General features: G+C 45.2%; 1 protein-coding gene across 10 annotated transcripts in view; it reads left to right on the top strand.

Annotated features, from left to right (window-relative positions):
* CYP4F22 (cytochrome P450 family 4 subfamily F member 22) overlaps window positions 1-20,857 on the top strand; it is a 295,859-nt gene that overhangs the window by 82,615 nt on the left and 192,387 nt on the right. The window lies entirely within an intron of this gene.

The following is a 20,857-nucleotide window of genomic DNA, read 5'->3' as shown; positions in this document are numbered from 1 at the left end:
CTTTATTGTGGCCAAGCTTTGTAACTCCTTTTCCTTGGCTATTCGATCTGTGGACCTGCCTGTTTAAGAACTGAAATTCCAGATGATTCCAATGATTTCTGTGGGATAGCCCCCTTCTCTCGATTGGCACTGGGATACCTCCAGGTCACCATGAGCTCTGTAAATCCCATAGCAAAGCAAGCAACGCCTGACTAGCCTCATAAGGCCCTTGGATCACCTCTCCCAAACTGTGCAGAGACACCCTCTGCAGTAATCTCTTTCCTGCAAGATGGCAGACTGGCCTGTTGTAATTGAGCTGAACTACAATGACATGCACAGTCATTCACAAAGAGTGCAGACCGTAAATATCTGTACCCCATATTAAAGGAGGCCTTGTACTTGGCTACAGTCCATTTATCCCTTTCCTGCACACCCTTGTCCACTGCAGAGGAAAGGAGAGTTTCAGTACATCTTAAGAGGAATGCAAACTGTTATAGAGTCATGACACTTCTGACAGTGCGCTATAACTTAATATTAATTATGAGTCATGCATATGTTCCTTGAACTAGTCAATCCATCCACAACTCCCTTCAAGAAGAGGCAATGAACTTTTATCTTTGATACTTATTTTTTTTTTTGCAACTTTGCCACAATAAATGCACATTGCCATACTTTCTAACTTGCATCGGGTACTCTTTCCGAATGAATGGTTGACAACGTTTTGGTTGTGGTTGGACCTGCATGGTAGATGTTGAGTGAGTTGTTTCTGGTTTGGAGATCGGCTCGAGACATAGTGTTGCAGCGTCATTGCACTTAAGGATTAAGTATAGATGAGTAGTGTGAAACTAGACGCAGTCGTCATACTTTTATTTAGCAGTATACTGTTTCAGAATCGTTGAGTGGAAAGAACCAGGTTTCCAATGCTCTCCAGATTGCAAGATGTTTGTAAATTATTCTTATTGTGACCGGAAAAAAGTTCCATATTAAGGCATTTGGAAATGGGATCAAGTTTTCGCATGCACATAATTTATAAAGGAGGAGTTGAGACACTGTAGATTGAAGATTACTAGTCTGGTGGTAGGTACTAAACTTGCAGAAAGACGAGGGGTACTTAGCTACAAATGAGATGAAGATGTATGCATATTGCTGTGAAGGCGATACACTTCTCCATATCCAGGCTGAAGGGAAGTAAGGTTGAGAAATTGTATCTCAGCAGTGTTCTGGATTCTCTAGAGCATCTGATTTACCTGGAGGGATGCTCCAAGAATATACCATTGACATAATCTAGACGGGAGTGTACACGGTTGATGGTGGCTTATATCTTTGAGGGAAACCTAGGTAAAGTAAAATTTTGATGTAAGAATTATATTATGTGGAAGGATACAGTTGCAACTTCTTTCACTTAAGTCAGTAAGTAGAGGTTTGAATCCATAATCATGCCTAGATTCCATACTTTTATTGGTCAAGAGGTAAGCCAAGCTACTTTGGCCAGATGGTGAATGAGTGGTTGGCAGTAAATTTACTTGAGGGTAAGTCTAGTCTGTCCGCATTTGGTGAGCTTAATTTGAAGTGATTCACCTCCATCCAACAGCCCTGTCAGAACGGTTTGATTGGTCCTGGCCAGGGACTTCCAACCTTTTCTTTAATAAGAGCTACTTATGTTCAGTGAAAATCTTCCTTAGCTACTAACGTCAGCGATCTAGTAGTTGCCACATCAGAAAAGATTACATTAGTGGTCACCATATGCATGATTGCCAGCAGTGATCACCTTCGTGCTTCTGGCGTGGTTGCCAGCACTAGTGCAAAAAATGTTTTTGTCAGTGTGGAATGCCTCTACATAGGTAATGCATACTACTATAACGGCAATGCCCTTAGCACCAAGTTAATAACATTTGTTGGATTTATATTGCTCAAATATAAGGTTTAAATATATTTTGGAAATTCAACTATTCTTTTCGATACATTGGCTTATGAACTCTTAAAACACACACATTTTAAATTCAAATGTGTGTTTCAATTTTGACATACATTTATTTAATTCAACAGAGGAAAAGTGTCTAACTTAATTCACTGTGCTGCACACAGGGGAGCTACTTAAAGGTAGCTGGAGCTCACGAGCTACTTGCTGGGGAAGCCTGGTCCAGACACTACATGAAAACCTCCATCGAGCTACAAAGGGTATAGTGGTAAATAGTGCATTTCAAAGCACATTGGGCAAGGGTAAATAAAAGCATCAGGATTTCAAAAACAAGTTTATAGGGGGGATTTCAGTTCTAACCCAAAAATACCTTGGGAAAACGTGTGGTATTTAAAATCTCATTTAATATAACTGGAAACCAAAGAGAAACAACTTTACATGAGGCTTGGAGGGAATTACGCTTAATTTCTGTGAAAATAAATTACAAATTGTAAACTTAAAGCACATGGGCTTCTAACACTTCTTACACTGGCCAAGACTGGACAAGAGTAACCAGACTTGACAAGATGCGAAGACCGCTTTGGAGAAAGTAACTCATTTTCACCAAGATATGTATGAAAAAAAGCAGTGAAAATAGTGTGTTTTGAAATTGATTGGGCAATTAAAATCATTGAAAACGTCAAGCTTTTAAAATTGCTTTATAATTCGTCAAGATATTTTTCTTTATATGACTTTGGCAAAATTAGTGTTAAACGGTAAAACTGGATTCACTCTCAGCTCTTCATGGTGGTAAACATGAACAGGACCTTTACACAATGTTATTAGGTTGCGTAGATGCTCTCCCCCAAGAAACCGCTTGGGAAATGTAGGCAAATGCTGAGGATGAGATGCTTTAATGGAATCTCCAATCCGAGCATTAGGCATAGATCCACAATTGCAGAATTGTTTGGTGGAGATCCAGAGATAAGAATATCTAGAATGTGGTAGAACATTGGGCAACTTTGGATACGTAGAAATGTGTATTCTAGAGCAGTATTATCTGCAATGGATTTTGGAGGACAAGAGTTTTTGTGGACTACAGTTATACCTCCTCCAGAAATCTTCAGATCAATACTGGCCCTTAGGATCTTGCAGCCTGTGAACATGGCTTCATGTGGGAGCCATGCTGCATTATCAATTAGCTGTGCTTCAGTGATAAAGAAAGCAGATGTTCATGCAATGTCTGCTCTTCCATTTAAGATGATTCAGGAAACTCAAGAAGCGGATGTAGATGATGAGAGGTGGGGCTAGGAGTAGGTAATGTGGTTTATTGAATGGAAGGAGAATGGAATGAGGGCCCCGAGCCAAGTAGGTTCGTAATGACATTGAAGTGTTTGGAATAAACTGGGAAGGAGGTCAAAGAAGAGATGGGAAGGAAGAGTTTGCAAGGGCAGGGGTTGAAGTGGAATCAGAATATATGGCGGTCCAAGTTGAAAGAGGAGGATGTGCGACAGGAAGGAGAGATGAGGGGAAAGACAGGAAGTGCATCACATTATAGAAGCGAATGAGACTTCAGAGGTGTAAGTGCATGGGTGTGTGGAGCCTGAAGGCTTGATTTAGAGTGGTGAATAAATTGATTACCGGTAAGGATAGGAAAAATGCCAGCAGAATAGACATAGAGTGCGGGGGGCAATAGTCGAAGAGGGGAAAGGAAAAAAGGTTGAAGGTGAGGATAGAGGAAAGGAGTATGACAGTGAAAGACAGCAGTTGACCGTAGGAGAGGGGAATGCTGTAAGTGTAGGGAAGGTGAGTAGCATGAGAACTTAGGGAAGATGAAAGTGAGGGGGTAGAAGTGATGGAGGAATGGTGTAGGATAGGTGTTAGTAGAAAGTGGGAGTCCGTTTAGGCGAGGTTGGGTACGACAGGAGGGACACAAAGTGAAATTAAGGCGAGGAGAATAAATGTAGGTAGGAAACCCATCATCGCTGGGGTGGCATATTATTTTTGTCTGAATGATTACGTGGCATGCATATATTGTTTAGAGGTGTGACCTCCGCTTTCTGGAGCTGCAGTGTTGTGTTTGCATTTGTGTCCAAAGGAATCCTTTTTTGAAGGGTGATGAGCTCAGCCGTCAGGACCAGAGGTGTACCTCGGATGATTCCCGAATCTCTCGACTATTTAGGATTTTTTGTTCTGTGTCGACATCTGATATATCGGATTAAGGGCCAGATGTAGGTGGCCATTTACCGTCCGGTAACGGCCGATTTCGGCCATTACCGACCGGTAAATGCGTTTTTGGGATGTAGGGGGCCAATTTTACCGATTCAGTAAATTTACCGAATCGGTAAAATACCGAATCGGTATTTTTACCGATTCGGTAACTTCTAGATGTAGGTGGGACTCTTCTGAGTACCATAGGCCTTTCAGATTCGGTATTTTACCACCCAATCCAATTGGGTGGTAAAATACTGAATCCAGGTTTTCATGCACATGTGTGCATGCACACCTATGCCATGTGCAGACAGACATGCCCTTAGGGGATGTGTGTGTTATCTCACCTGGGCACCTCTGAGCGGCACTTGGCGCGGGCAGCGGATCCTAGCGCTTCCACGCTGCCTTGATCCTCTCCCAGAGCCCCCAACGAACTCGGCACCGCGAGGACGGTGGCCACACCCCCTTTAGGCCACGCCCCCATCCAGCGACCAGCTTAAAACGCTCATTTCTAGCGTCTGGCACACAGAGCTTGTTGTGTCCTGAGGCGGAAGCCGGGACTGTTTGTCTTTTAAAAACACCTGTATTGACCGAATTGCTTTGCTTTTAAAATCACTTGTGTGTTCTCACCTGGGCACCTCTGAGCGGCACTTGGCGCGGGCAGCGGATCCTAGCGCTTCCACGCTGCCTTGATCCTCTCCCAGAGCCCCCAACGAACTCGGCACCGCGAGGACGGTGACCACGCCCCCGTTAGGCCACGCCCCCTTTTGGACACGCCCCGTATAGCTTCGCCCCCTTTATGCCACGCCCCCTTTTTAGAGCACGCTCCCACCAGCAACCAGCTACAAAATGTGCCTGGTCAGGAAGCGCAGCGGACGAGCGCAGCGGGAGCGCCGTTTGCGCGCCTAAGGCAAACCCGTCTGCGCACGAACGGGCCTAGGGCCAGAAACCATGCCTGCCGCAGACACCAAGAGGGTGAGTTACTCACGCCGCGCCCTACTCAGTCTCAGACCAACAAAGAACATACAGTGCAATTATGTTCACGATTCTGATCTACCTTTGACCAATTGCGCACTCTGCCTTCCTACCCACCTACAACTCCCCCAGGCACCTACTCCACACTCGGGCCTGAAACTAGCAGTATTGAACTGTAGGTCGCTCCCCATGCACGCCATGCTTATTAACCACCTACTTGAGGACCATGAGCTAGACATCCTGTTCCTCACGGAAACGTGGCTCACAACACACTCAGACTCAGACGTGGTCGTGGCCCTGGCCCCGGGTTTCCTCATACAGTCCCAACCGCGCCCCTTAGGCAGAGGGGGTGGACTGGCCCGATTAGACTATAGTAACTCTGTCTACTTAGGAGCCCACGAATCCACCTTGGGCAAGTTACAACGAACCCAAAATGCGGCTGCCCGGATGCTAATGAATCTTCTCTCTAGGGCCTCAGCCAGGCCAGCACTCAAGGCTCTCCACTGGTTGCCAGTGCGAGAAAGGATCAAGTTCAAGGCACTGTGCACCGCTCACAAACTCCTCAATGGACAAGGTCCATCCATTCTGGGAGATATGGTTACCCCTTACAAAGCCTCGAGATCCCTGCGCTCGGACAATGAGCGACTTGCTAATGTCCCTAAGTTCAGGAGGGCTCGCACCGGAGGGCGTCGCTTTTCTGTAAAAGCATCCTCATGCTGGAACTCGCTCCCCCGCCACCTGCGGTTGGAACCTGTTTACCTACGCTTCCGCAAACAGCTTAAAACTCTACTGTTCCCCAAATAAGTTCCTTCCCCTCCCCTCTGGCCAACTCAAGTTCTTACAGCGCGGGGATGCCTCCGGGTCACCAGGCGCTCTACAAATCGTTCAATAAATAAATAAATAAAAATGGCAAACATGCCTGTATTTGGGGTGCTAGAGGGTGTCAAAGTGACACCCCCTGCACCCTTGCTGGAATCGGTATTTACCAAATCGGTAAATACCGATTAGGTAATGCCCATTGATTCCTATGGGCTTCAATGCCCATAGGAATCAATGGGCATTACCGAATCGGTGTTTACAGCATCGGTAAATACCGAATCTTAACGATTCGGTATTTACCGATTCTGTAATACCTACATCCCCCCCCTCTATTTTACCACTTCTTAAATACCGAATCGGTAAAATTCGGTATTTAAGAAGTGGTAAAATAAAATTACCTACATCTAGCCCTAAGTGTGATGTTCTGAAGCAGCAGAATCTGGGCTACTAATATATATGGTGTGGTACCAAAGTATCGCTTTTAGAATACCATCTGACTTACATTTCATAAGTGTTTAAATATTATCTTCAAAAATACACCAAATTTGACATTTTTGTAAACGATATTCAAGACACACTTTTTATGTCAAGCTATATGCATGTATATGGCATTTTACAGATAGCAACCAGAAGCACATGGGCGCTTTGTTTCGGAGAGAACCAACAGAATTCCCAGTTTTGAGTTGCAAAGTGGTGAATATGTGGGTCATTTTCCTCCTCCCTCTCAGCGGGGGACCGATCGCCCTGCCGAAGGATCAGAGTTCAGACCACTTTCAGCGACAAATCATTGTTGGGCAAGCCACCATGTGAAGTTTGCTCCCCAAAAGGAGATCCACAAATCAGAATGTTGTTTCTGAGAAACAAAAAGAAATGTATCTGACAGGCTGCCTGTTTGGGACACTTCTGCTGCACCGACCCTGGACGGCAGGGCCTCTGGCTTTCATTGACTGATGGGACTGTGGTGAATGGGCTGCTCTTCAAAGGTTTTCTTTAGAGGAATCTGCTGAGGGTCTCACGGCCCCTCCACCTCTAAATGAGTCACTGGGACTGTATGTTTGGAAAGCTAAGAACCCTGATAATTTACAGATGGTCACCCTTGAAATGCTACCTAGAACAGGTGCAGTAGATGCTCGATATCGGGGCCACTCTACTACTACTTAAGCGAAAGTCAAATGTCTGCTTCGGGTTCGAGTTGGGAGGTAGTGATTCAAACTGGGTCGGTATACATTGACTATTGTTAGAACCGGCTGTCTCTAGTTGGCAGAGGTATGCACTTCTGACAAATAGGGACACACCTTTTCTAGTCAGGGCAAGGGGATCACACCCTTCGATAACCCCTGCTCACCCCCTTGGTAGCTTGGCAGAGCAGACAGGCTTATCTCAGAGGCTGTGTGTTAAGCAATCATGACCACATACAGTAATACAGTGAATACTCTACAGATGGACACGACACAGTAGTATTATAAAAATAAGTATTTTTATATAAGGCTTAGCACAAGACCAGATAACGACAAAACTGTACACAATCGGAATAAATACGTTGGGAAGGAAAAAGGATAGTTCAAAGGTAGTTTCTTCTTTAGCACAAAAGTCTTTAGTATCAAAGCAAATCTTCTTCTTGGCAATACAGTTCTTAGCAACAGGGTAACCCACACGGGGGCTACACGACGTCGAGGCAAAGTTAATCCAAAGGTTCGGCGTCGACCGCGAGGAGCGCTACGTCGAGCCCGGAGTCACACGGACCCCCAACAACACAGTACCTTTAGGAAAATGAAGCACACGATGATCAGCGGCGTCGAGCAATCCGGCGTCGCGTCTTCGGTGTCGATCAGGCCTCAGCAGGCGTCGTCGATGATGCGGTTGCACAGAGTGAGCAGCGCTCACGGCGTCGAGGGGGGCACACAGGTGATGCGATCAGCAGCGGTGCAGACACGAGGTCCTCTGGAGCTAGAGCCGTACTCCCACTCACTGGCGTTGCTGCTGGCGTCGGTCGGGCCCGGCGTCCGGTCGTCGTGATTGCTGGTTCTTTCAGAGGTGCTGGATGCACGCTTCCAGCAAAGAGCACTTTAGCAGGTGAAGTCCTTTAGCCCTGTGACTTCGGCAGGAGACTGGCACTCTTCCAGTCCTTGGAGATTTTCTTAGCAAGCGTGAGAGTACACACCTAGTTCCTCTCTCCTGGTTCCTTGGCAAAAATAAAGAAGCACTGCAGGATTCCCCCAACAACAGCACACTGGCAGAAGGGGTAGGCAGTCCTTAGATCAGCAGGCCTCTTGTCCTTGGTTACAGGGTTACTTGTCAGAAGTGATCTAAATTCTTGGTTCAGGGGTCCTTCTCTTATACCCCTTTCTGGCTTTGATCCCTTTGTCCATGCCGGGTATTTCCCAACATCCTGGGTCTGTCGTGGGCGGAGCCAGGCAGAAGCACCTGGCTTATTCACTGAGCAGGGCTGGGTCCTCAGACGCCCAGCAGGAGGTGGAGCCAGCATTGACACTGGCAGGAGCAGAGCTATCGGCCTCCTGGCGGGAGGTGGGGCTAGGATCGTCCATGGCAGGCACAGAGCCATCAGCCGCTTGGCAGGAGGTGGAGCCAGCATTGTATCAGGCAAGGCAGGCTATCAACAACTACTCTCCCCCTACTCTCAACGTAAATGTCCCACTCATCCCACACTGACTCATCCAGACCTGTGGAGCCACCCAGCTCCTGTCACACACACGCAAGACCAGCAGAAACCAGATATGGTTAGACAAGAGAATAGACACTTTCTAAAAGTGCTATTTTCGAACCCAGAGTCCAAAAACCATCCACACCAACGGATGCGTAATTAAACCCCGAGTTCAGGGATACCAAACTCGACATTGCACCATGCTCCCCGAGCCAGCTAGGATCATAGCATTAATAATCCCGGCGGCCCATTCTAACTAATGGAGAGCAGGCTACCTTGCAATAGTGAAGAACAAAGATGGCGGTAATTCACTATCAGGACATGCCAACTTGGTCAGGCGTGTCCTACCTTATACTTACAATGCACCCTGCCAGTGGGCCTACCATAGGGGTGACTAACATGAAGTCAAGGGAAGGTTTGAGGGGCTGGCAAGTAGGTATACTTGCGCAGCCTACGCGACAGTACCAGACTGCACGTGGGTCTCGCAATGACCGACCCGTAGACATTCTTTTACGAGGCCGCTCCTGTGGGTGGCACAACACGTGCTGCAAGCCCACGAGCGACATTTGTATTTACAAGCCCCGGCACTCCTGGTGCACTAGACTAGGGACTGATAGTAAACCAAATAAGCCAAACATGGATACAATAGATACATCAATTTAACATAGGGAGCACTTGCGCTGTGGCACGGATCAGCCGTGGCACAGCGCCCAAAGCATATACCAGCAAAACATCGAAAAACAGTGGAGGCAATCAGAAAAAATGGAGGAGAGACTCAAGCCAATGATGTCCGGTCTAACAACTATGATTATCGAATACAGTGTGGTGTTTAAGCTTGTTACAACAGAATCACTCACAACTATCATCACTTTTTTAGGTGGAAGTGGAAACGATTTTTGGAACACTTGCTCTTTGTGGTTGATGATTGTTGGTTCACTATTTGTTTTGTCAGTTCTCCCTGCGGCAATGTTAGGCAAACTCTGTAGGTGACATGGTCAATTATCAGGATAGATGGTTGTCGGGCTCCTTTTGACCAGCCCTCCTTCCTGCCATGTTCTGCATCATCTGTAGCTGAGATGGTCATTCTTTAGAGTAATTTGTTGTGAGGCCTCTCTGCCATCTGCTCTCCTGCTGCTGTGTTTTGCAGCTGGAATCTCATTATTTGGGAGAATGATTGTTTGTTCTTTGCTCCGGCACCTCTCCTTGCTGCAGTGTTTGGCATGCCGTGTATCTGAAATAGTGCTAGGCAAACAAATGATGGACGGAATACTGAATAAATCATACATTCACCCCCAGTCAAGAGATCTGGGTTAAATCCATCATTCTTTTGTTCACCATGCCACCCCAGTTTAGACCCAGCCATATGCAAATTAGTCTTGATCCTGTGCCTTATGGGAACAGTCCAGACCGGACTACCAAGCCAGGTCCTCCCTGGACCGGAAACAAGCATCCTGGGACCGGTTTCTGGATATTACCCTTAATCATCCAGGCTAACTTAAATCCAGTGGCACAGTGAGCAAGGGACCCACGTCTGAGCATACCCATCCCACTTAAGGTGAAAGGGGCTACGCAGACAAATGATGGACGGAATGCTGAATAAATCATACATTCACCCCCAGTCAAGAGATCTGGGTTAAATCCATCATTCTTAGGCTCACCATGCCACTCCAGTGTATCTGGAATAGTCATTCTTTAGGTTGCCAAGTCTCTCTTCAATAAGCTATCCATATTATTCTGTAATTGTAATGGTCCTTTGTTGGAAATGCGCCTGTGTAAGGTAGTGCATGACTCCATATTGACATCAATGGAGACGGGCAGAAAAGCATAACATTAAAGCTCTCTTTGGTCTTGTCAGGAAGCCCACACTCCCCCATGCCTGTTCAGCTGCCTATTTAGATAATATCTAGTCTCTACAACTCAAAAACAATTAATTTACTTTGTAATACTTGGGAAGAGTGGCAAATTGGAACATTAAATGGGGGGGGGGGGTGGAGGGGTCTGAGCTCTTATAAACACATCTCTAAAAGACAGGGCCAATCTGAACATTGAACTCCAAGGGCCTTTCCTCGGGGCAGGGAGCGGTGGTGTGGTAGAGGGCTGGATTCGTTAGAAATTGGTTTGTGAAGACCCTGGACCACCACCGGGTCTCCACCTCTTTATTGGTCATTGCAACTGACACAGCGGTTATAATCCAGGAGAGAAGAGGGAAAGAAGTGAGAGAAAGACAGCAAGAGAGATCAAAGATGTAGAATAGAGAGACAGAGAATGGATAGATGGAAAGGGAGATATTGAACTGAACTGGGCTGGTTCGAACGTTTTTGCAAAGGCTGTTTGTGGTTTCCCAGTCCCGCCCAGCCCTTACCGAGAATCCTGAAGTGAAAAAACTCTTCCGGCTCAGGCCTACAAACTGAAAAGAATTGTAGTTACATCATCCTGAGGATGTTCTGCAATGCAAGGTAATGTCCCTTCACATGCCAGGATAATGATCTTTAGTAGACCAAAGGTTGTCTGATGGATTAGTCATGCTCTGCCCCTGCGTAGGATATTGCATCATCTGAAGCTTTGTGTTGTCCAATGGTTGTGATAATTGATAACACAAGTCCGGCTAGTGCCTACTTTCTCTTTTTGTTGAATTTAACAATCCTTAAATACTTACATTTCATTATTTGGATTTCAGGGTTGAGAGCAATACATTAAAAAATATTCAAATGTAGGGGTTTGAATTTTCTTTAACTTTTTTTTTTAAACATTTAATTTTAGAAGAAATCTTATTGGCATAGATTCATGATGTGTATGCATATTTTTTAACTTAAAGCTTAATGTTCTGAACAGCATTTTTTCGTATATTTGCAACGTAAATACATTTGGTTTTTACTAGTACATCTAAAAAGTTTATCTAGGCAAAGCATATTCCAGTGACGCTCTTACCTTCTTGGCCCGTTGTTCTCCTTGCTGGTGCCCTTCTTTGCCGCATTGCCTCAGGACTTCTTTGAGGAGTTACGCCACCGTCACCATCGCTCCACGCTCCTGATTGCGGACCGCAGACTGCCCGGAACTATATCCCCCCAGAAGGCAGCGCGGTCTCTCGAGAGGAGTTGCGAGAGGAGCTGTGCCACCCACCCAGCCGGGATATAAATTTGACAGCGAGCTCCCGCGGCACGGGACGCTCTTACCTGCTTGGCCCGTTGTTCTCCTTGCTGGTGCCCTTCTTTGCCGCATTGCCCTTGGACTGCTTTGGGAATTTACACCACCGTCACCATCGCTCCACGCTCCTGATCGCGGACCGCAGACTGCCCGGAACTACATCCCCGAGAAGGCAGCGCGGTCTCACGAGGGAGCTGCAAGAGGAGCTGTGCCACCCTCCCAGCCGGGATATAAATTTGACAGCGAGCTCCCGCGGCACGGGACGCTCTTACCTGCTTGGCCCGTTGTTCTCCTTGCTGGTGCCTTTCTTTGCCGCATTGCCCGAGGACTGCTTTGGGAAGTTACGCCACCGTCACCATTGCTCCACGCTCCTGATCGCGGAACGCAGACTGCCCGGAACTACATCCCCCAGAAGGCAGCGCGGTCTCGCGAGAGGAACTGCGTGAGGAGCTGTGCCACCCACCCAGCCGGGATATAAAATTGTCAGCAAGCAACCGCGCCGGCGGGAGGCGCGCGGGCTCGCCCGGGACAAGGGCGGTCCCATCCGTGCCCGTCAAAAAGCCCGAAAAAGGCGGGCTGGCCATACCTTTTGGCTTTTACGCTCTTCACTACTCCCTTGGCCTTTATCCAATATCTGCGGTAAGACGGAATAGACATTTCTATCACTTGAAGAAGGACTTATCACTTTTTATGTAGGTTTCTTATTGCTGATAAGCATCTGTGATTCACATTTAAAAAAAAAATTTATGGTACCTCGCATATTATATTATTATTATTTGGTTGCCTTTTAATCAAATGGTGGTTATTAAAGGTTATATTTTTTTTATTGTACTTGGTATAAGCGATATGATTGGGAATATATTGTAATTTTGCCTCAAACTGCTCCCTCTATACTGACTAAACCGTTGAGGTAGATATTCCTATTTAACTAAAAAAGGCATAATGGGGAAGAGGAAAGCCGCTGATACGATCACCGGGAGGAAAAATATTGCAAAAACACAAAAGTTAGTAAAATCTGCAGCTGAGAACTGTACCCTTGCTGCCAATGATGAATTAATCGAGGAGGTAGAGAGTATGTTATCAACTGGGAAAGAGAGTAGTGTCAAAGAAAAAAGTAACATTTCTTCCTATTACAGCAGGAAGGAAAAAGTTGGTATGATAAAAGCAAACAGTCCATCTATTATTGTGCACCAATCTCACAATAAAAAAACCAGCGCAAACACAATTTACTTCCCCTTCAAAGTCAGGATGGGGTACAGGTACAACTCCCTCTCCCACTTCGAGTAACTGCGGTAATATAGAAAGGGACCAACATAGCCTATCATGCAGTGAGGTAGTGAATAGAGTGCTCAAACAGATACTTGCCCCTAGAGGATAGTGAGGAGGAAACCCAAGCAGGTTGTTCAGTCGGGGAAGTTGGAACTAGACCAATCAGTTTGGGCCCAATTAACACCTTGGCTGCTAGTGGTTTTCCCCTCCTGTGCTGAAAAGTAAGATCTATACTTGTTCATGACAAGGTCAGCTCGTCATAAGCACAGCTCCACTGTGCCTCATGACGAGCTGAGCTCGTCATGAGCAGGGAAGGGGTTAAGGAAACTCTGCAGAGCGAATGTAAACCCTATCCATAAACTGGTGCAGGACCTCTATGAAAAGCCTAATATTGTTTAAAAAGAGGTTATAACAATTAAAAGAATGATCGAGGCACTAATAAACCGACTATCCAAAGATTCAGGAATCGCAGTTCCTGATTTTGGGGGCAAATCCCAAATAGGAAAGAAACGTGATTGCCCTAATATAGGGAATTGGGCACCTAAAATGTCAGATAAAGTTTTGTAAGTCAATCTACTAACCAGGCCACAAACCAAAGTACCTACCCTACCCCAAAATTGTACACCAAACTATCCGGGAGCCACATAGGAGAACTGGCCCAATAAGACCGTTCTCTTCTGGGGATCAAACTAAGGGTGTAAAGGGAAATCCGGAAATTCAACACCCAACCAGGCCTTGGGTGGGGGCATTGAGTTGGGGAAAGGGTCTGGTGCTCAGTAGGGGAACCACAGAGCTGGTCAGGGCCGTTAGACCCCAATTAGAGAAGATCAAAAAATGTACCATGTATTTTTAACTAATGTACCGAGGTTAGCCTTGAATAGTAGAGAAGACAGGGAGTCACTTGTAAATAAAGTTATACACTGGATCAGGAGGGACAGGCAATGTCTTTCTATAATAAGATCTGATATAAAAAATGTGGAAAGGATCCCTCAGGGTACTGGAAACTTAGATGATATAAGGGTATATTTTTGCTATAAAAAGACATTGTCGAGAACTTAATTATTATGAATATAAGATCCAACTCCCTCTTTGAATCAAGAATTAGCATTAGGCAAAGTAGATCTGACGGAATCAGTGACCCCTATCGAACTGATAATTTAAGGTGCTATAGTGACCTTGAAGCTATTGATTGACTACCCCAAGCATAGAACCCATATTCTGAAGCGAGTGAAACAATGCATCTTCTGTCTGAGGCAAATTGGGATTTACAGCCTGTTGACCCTCTTGGAATGCATACCTCATGCGAAGGACATAGGCCTGAGGGTAAACAATTACATGACATTATGATTTTAGAAGGGTCTACACACTTTATTAATACTGGCCTCCGAACTGAAGCACTTATAGACTCTACATCTAAACGTGATAGCCTTGATATCCTAGTACCATACTCGATTCCAGACCAAATAAAGATGGTATCTTGGAATATAGCAGGGCTTGCTAGGAAATTACAAGAACCTGATTGGCAGATTTTCACCGATTCCTTTGATTTTTGTATTTTCAAGAAACCTGGGCAAGGGAACCTCTGTTTAAAGTTGGCTATAGGACATTCAGCTTAGAGGCTCACCAATCAGTTAGAGGAAGACCATCTGGAGGCCTTCTAATCTGGATAAAAAATACCATAAATGCTTCTGTAGTTACTTTTCCCACTGCCTCTGATGATATCTTGGGTCTTAGTCTTAAAACAAGTATCAGCTTCATTTGTTTGTTATATATAAGACCTAGATAACCATCAAAGGAATCAGCAATAATCGCCCAGTTAGAGGAAGCCTTTGATTCTATTCCTCCCAATGAGCTTGTCATACTCGGAGGTGACTTTAGCTGCTTTTACAAGCCACTGAAGGGAGTAAATATGGTTACTGAAGAACAAGATTTAGCTATGGCCATCCCCCTTCTGGGGACGGAAGAAATGATAAGACTGTCTGCCTCTGCATTACAAATATTTAATTTTACTATTGAATAGGGATTAAGATCGTGTAACGGTAGAACCTCCTCAGACCCTAAATCAGAGGTCTTCAAACTTTTGAAGGTTGAGCCCCCCCAGCTGAATTTTTTTTAAATGTCGGGCCCCCCCCCCACCACCTGACAGAAATTTCTGGAATCTGGTACACTACATAATCGACCGCCACCCGCATATCCCTGGCCATATCCGGCAAATAATGTTCTATACAATGAGTGTTTCCTCCTTCTCCATGAATTCCCTCACTACCACTCACCAACAATGCACCTCATCTCTCTATAGCACCTTTCTGGCAAACATATAATTTTTTTTATAGTGCTACTCATAGTTTCATCATACTCAGGGGCATATGTACAAGCCCCTATAGACACCACACCGTCACTTTTTAAGACATTGTAGTGGTGATAGGGGCATTGCCGTATTTACACGACAGAGTTAAGTTACTTAACTTGGATTAACGCTTCCTTGTAAATAAGGCCCTCTTTCATACTATGTTTAGCGTGAAAGGGTGGGCAGTGGGTGTTGCAGTGGGCGTTCCACTGCAACAGGCACTGATTTTGATGTTGCGCCCTATTTACAAGGGCAGCGTAAAAGTGAGGCAGCGTTAAAATTAAGAACAGGAAAAACCTGGTCTTAAGCTGGCGAAACTAGGAGAAATACATTATTTCTCCTCATTTTTGATTCATCCATGTGTGCTGCCTTGTGCAGCACACATGGAAAAAGCAAAATGCCTTGTATTTGTACTCTTTAAAAAAAATCAATTTTGTGATTTTTGTGTGTGCTGCATTAAGCAGCACACATGGAAGTGAGGCAAATGGCATTTAAAGATTGGTTATGTACAGGAAGGTCCCCCTCCTGAACATGAACAATATTTTCCCTGCACCCAGACACCCTTGCACTATGGGGCAATGGTGTCTGCATTGGCGCTATACTGCTAAGTGTAGCGCTAGCGCAGGGGAAATGCAAGGCGCACCATATTGTTGTAAATATGGTGCAGCCTTCCGTTTCTGAAGTGGCAGAGAGAGGCTTTAACCCATGACTGCTAACGCCTCACTCCACAACTTCCTTGAACATATGCCCCTCAGTTCTTTGATCTGCATGGTACACCTTCTTTGTAGCAGGCACATCAACCCTCTGTGCTGTGAGGGTGGCAGGCGTGCTCATGTGAGTGCACAGTGAGGTATGCAACAGTGTGAGAGTAGGCTAAGTGGAGTGACTGCAGGGTGACTGAGGTGACCATATAAATTTGGGTGTGCATGTTAGTGCAGAGTAGAACTAATGAATGCATTGTTAGTGATGGGCTTGTTTAAGTGAGATTGCAGATTAAGCAGTGAGGGGGACAGGTGAGTGAAGTGTCACATGAGTGCAGGGTGTGTAGTGTGCTTGTGTGGCTACAGGTTGAGGTACAGGGAAAACAGCGGAAGTGCATTGTGAGAGCAGAGTGATCACTGAGTGCAGGGTGAATAGTGTGAGTGCATGGGGGTCAGTATGAGGGAATTGTAATCGCTGTGAGTGCAGGGTGAGCATGAAAGTAAAGGGCAAGAATGAGGAGCAAGTTGTCTGAATGCAGGGTGCATTCCCTGACACTTGCAGTAACTCGGCATGCTATTGACGGCAGCGCAGAGTTTCAGATATGTTAAACTATTGCTATTGCAATTGCAAATATGGCATTAACCAGGGATCGAGGGTGGAGGAAATAAATACTGGGCTGATCTTGCAGCAAATTTCCAGTTTTATGAATAGGGTTGCCAGCTCATTATTTTGATGTCCCAGTTGCTAAAAAAATAAGCAGTCACCTAAAGCTCTATTTTCAGCACTTATCTGTGCTACTCTGAACAGCATCTATCACTTACCAGGCTCGATTGGGTACGGCCCCTGCATTCATTTCTTCGGAGATTATCCCCTACTTGCCAACTAGGGAGCTCCGATCTTCTTCCCAATCCCTCCTGATAGTTCCCCGGTTTCGCCGGAAAAAGTGGGGGGGCTCAAAATTTGCGACCCTTGCCCCAACCCTTTGGAACTCATTACCCCTTGATCTCAGATCCCTAACCCCATATTCCCAGTTTCGAAAGAAACTTAAAGCCTACTTCTTCAGCAAAATTTTCATTTAATCCTCTGTTACCCGACCTCCCTTCCTTGTCTATTGTGGAGATCTGCCAGTTACAGCGCCATGAAACCGCTGGTGTAAGAGCGCTATATAAGAATTTTTAAACTCAAACTCATAAATAGAGAGCACTGTAAATTGTGTTTTAGGGCTGCCTGAATGAAATGACTGATAATAAAAGGGAATAAAGACAGAAAAGTCACATCCTAAATGAATACATACTTCTTTATAACCCATATTTAGTGTCAAGAGAAGCAAACACCTGACTGGGATTTGTCTTTTGGCAACTTAAAGCCCTTTTAGCCCTGTGATCATTGTGCTCCTGCCAGTGTAATTTAAAAAGCAACATTGTCGCCTTTCTGGAAAGAGCTGTCCCTCCCTGGACGGAGTTAAATTCCTAGAGCTGAAATGCTTCAGATGCAGTGGGAGGAAGGAAGCCTTCTCTGCTAAAACTGAAACTAAGTAACAGACATTCATTTCATCTGCAGTGTGAGGCAAGGAGTCTCCTCTGCTCTGAAATAGTTGCTTTCAGTTTTAGAAAAGGGGGCTCCTTGCCTCCCACTGCAGCTAAAGCATTTCAGCTGTAGGAATTAACCAGGATAGCGCCCCCCCCCCCCCACACAAACCCAGTGTGTCAGATGAAACAGCTTCCTCTGCACACAGCCACAAGTATTTCATAGGTCTTTAAAAGACCTTTTTCTTGTTAACACCTTCAGCGCGGCGCAGATTCCTGCGCTGTGCTGAACGTTCTAATGAACTAACGGGCTCATGACGGAACGGTTCCGTCATGAGCACAGGCCAACCGACGCTCATGGCGGAACCGTTCCGTCAATAGCATCGAAGGGGTTAATGAGTCTTTAATGGTTTTCACCCCTTCTTCGGGCCCCTGCAGCTCCATTCTGCCGTTTGTTTCTTCAATCAGTACAGGACAAAGGTGAGATTTATGGAGGAGTGCGCGCTCCCCCTGAGACGGTGTCTCGCCCCCACAGTAGGGCGGGCCCCACAGATTGAAGAACTCTGCCCTAAATGTTCAAATACCTTCTCAAGAGGGCTAGCATCTTCCCGTATAGATTACATCATGTTAAGTACTTGTCATTGGGACCTTATGCAAGATTTTAAGGTGGATAGTAGCAGAAGAGAAAGTGATAATTTCCCCTTGTGTTTAGATCTGGTAGGGAAGGTTTTTCTGCTGCACTCCCCACCCCAAATGGGTAGGGACGTAGAGGTGATACAGCCTCAGGTTTCAAATAATAGGAGGGCATTAAAATGGCCATCCATTCTAGGCAAGATTGGACCACTTACGCATGTTTACAATATTTTGGCTGACTAAGTATTACTCTTTTTAAAAGAGCGTTCTGGAGATCTAACTATAACTCAGACCCACCAGATCTTGATGGATAGTATAAAGCCTTATCTAACTAAACCAGTGTATGGGAACACCAAACACAATACCAAGATCGGGCAGACTAACCCATGGTTTGACACGGAATGTGTCCTTGCCAAGCAAAATTTAGTTAAGGCCCTGAAAAATAAGGATATGTTTTTGATTAGGCAATCAAGGGATGTGCATAAAAAAGTCCAGAAAGTCGCAGGTAGAAGGTGGAAAGATGAAAGCTGGGAAGAATTGCTCGAAGCTGCTAAGAGGGGTGATAAGTTTTTGTTTTGGAAGATTATTGCAAATGGCACCAAGGCAGATGCCCCGGCCCAAGACTATAATCTGGATCCTAGGTCTTGGTATGATAATTTTGCCCACCTTATGCCCTTCCGGCACATTCGACTGAAGCCTCCCCAGTTAGTATCTAAACTCTCTTGTTACCTAATCAAACCACACCTCTTCAATTTAGTATGGCAGAGACAACAAAGGCAATTGCTGCCATAAAATCCTCTAAAGCTCCAGGCCCCGATAAGATCCCGGGTGATCTGTTTAAACATGATATAGATGTATGGGCCCCATATATTAACCTTCTCTGCAATGAAATCGCTAGAGGTCAGCCCATCCCTGACTCATGGAAAGGAGCGGAGATCGTCCTGATCTATAAGAAAGGCTCTAGGGACGATCCCGCTAATTATAGACCTATTAGCTTACTAGATCTATTACAAAAGGTGTATGCAAAATAGATCTTAGACAGACTTAATGAGTGGATTTTAGATAATAATGTGCTTTCCCCATCCCAAGCTGGTTTTAGGAAGAGAATAAGCACCATTGATCAGGTCTTTAGGCTAATAATCATAGCATGGAAATATACGAGGTTAAGACGTGGTCATCTGTATGTGGCCTTTATAGATTTAAAGGCCGCATTTGATTCCATCCCTAGAGACCTACTATGGGCCAACCTACTCCAGCAAGGGGTCCTGAATAGCATGGTAATGCAGTTAGTTAGGCTCCCTTAAAATACGTTTGCGAAGGTGCGGTGGGGGACAGGGGGAGAATTGACAGAAGAGATACCAGTAAAAAGGGTTGTGCGCCAGGCCTGTGTCCTGGCGCCCACCCTATTTCTCCTATATGTCCATGATATGATAGTCCCTCCAAAAATCCAATCCTGATTCCCCGAAATTGGGAGGTGAACATATCTGTGCACTAACCTTTGCCTATGATACCATTCTGTTATCTCAAACATCGAAGGGTCTCCAAAACCTCCTAAATTCATTGGACTTGTATTGTGTGCAAAAGGGGCTGGAAATAAATCCAGTAAAAACTAAATATATGACCATCAGACCCCATAAATGCTTTAAAAACAAACTGCATTTGAACAGAGTCATTTTGGAGCGTGTTTCAAATTTTGTATACCTTGGGGTAACTATTGACTCCACATTTTCATGGAAGCCACAGATTACAAAATCTAAATCGATCCTTATACAAAATGCAGCTGCAGTTACAAAAAAACTTTTCTCTACTACATCCAAGGCTATTACACCAGCACTCCAAGTCTATAAATCTAGGGCCCTCGTGGCTGCCCTATATGGTACGGAGTTGTGGGGGGGGGGGTTGGGGGGGCCCTCTTACCTCTAATAATAGGGGAAAACAAGATCTTGAGGAGGTTTACTGCCCTACCACAAAATACACCTGTGATCCCACTAATGCTTGATTTAGGCATTAGGCGGATTGAGCATAGGGCCATTTGGATGACCCTTTCCCATTGGATAAGAATATGGACCACGGTGGAACTGCAAATATTTAGACAAGCATTAAGTGTATTGATCACTCTTGATACTTTTGTTACTTTCTCATGGTTGGTCCATATTCGTAGATGGTTCTCGGATCTGGGTTTGAGCAGGTTCTGGGAACAGCCAAACCTGTTTACCCCTGAATCCAAAAAGGAATGTAAAACCATCTTCTGGAATGTTATTGAGCAGAGCACCACTTTAAATTGTAGATATGGCTCGCTCACAAACCAGTTCTTGAGCTTCAAAATAACCCCATGTTTTGAATCTTTCCTAGATGAGATTGAGCCTTGACTCGCCAAAGCACTGTACCTAAAATTTAGATACGGCACACTGCAAATCATGACATTTACATCCAGGTGGGGGAAAAGGGATTGCGAAGAAAATGACTCTAAATGTATTCAGTGCTCTCTAGGAAGAGATGAGGACATTGCTCATGTACTTTTTTTCTGCCTTTTATATGAAATCCCAAGGAAAAAATGGTTAAAACCTTTGGGCAGGAATCTGTGGAAATATATTGAAATGCTGCGCATCCTAAAGTCAGATGCCTCGAAGTTGGTTGTACTTGGAACAAGTAGATTTTTATTGGCAGCTAATTTTATTAGATCAAAGCGAGGT

Source organism: Lissotriton vulgaris, chromosome 1_1, assembly GCF_964263255.1.
Source record: "Lissotriton vulgaris chromosome 1_1, aLisVul1.2, whole genome shotgun sequence".
Taxonomy (NCBI): Eukaryota; Metazoa; Chordata; class Amphibia; order Caudata; family Salamandridae; genus Lissotriton; species Lissotriton vulgaris.
This window is presented reverse-complemented; position numbering and strand designations above follow the sequence as displayed.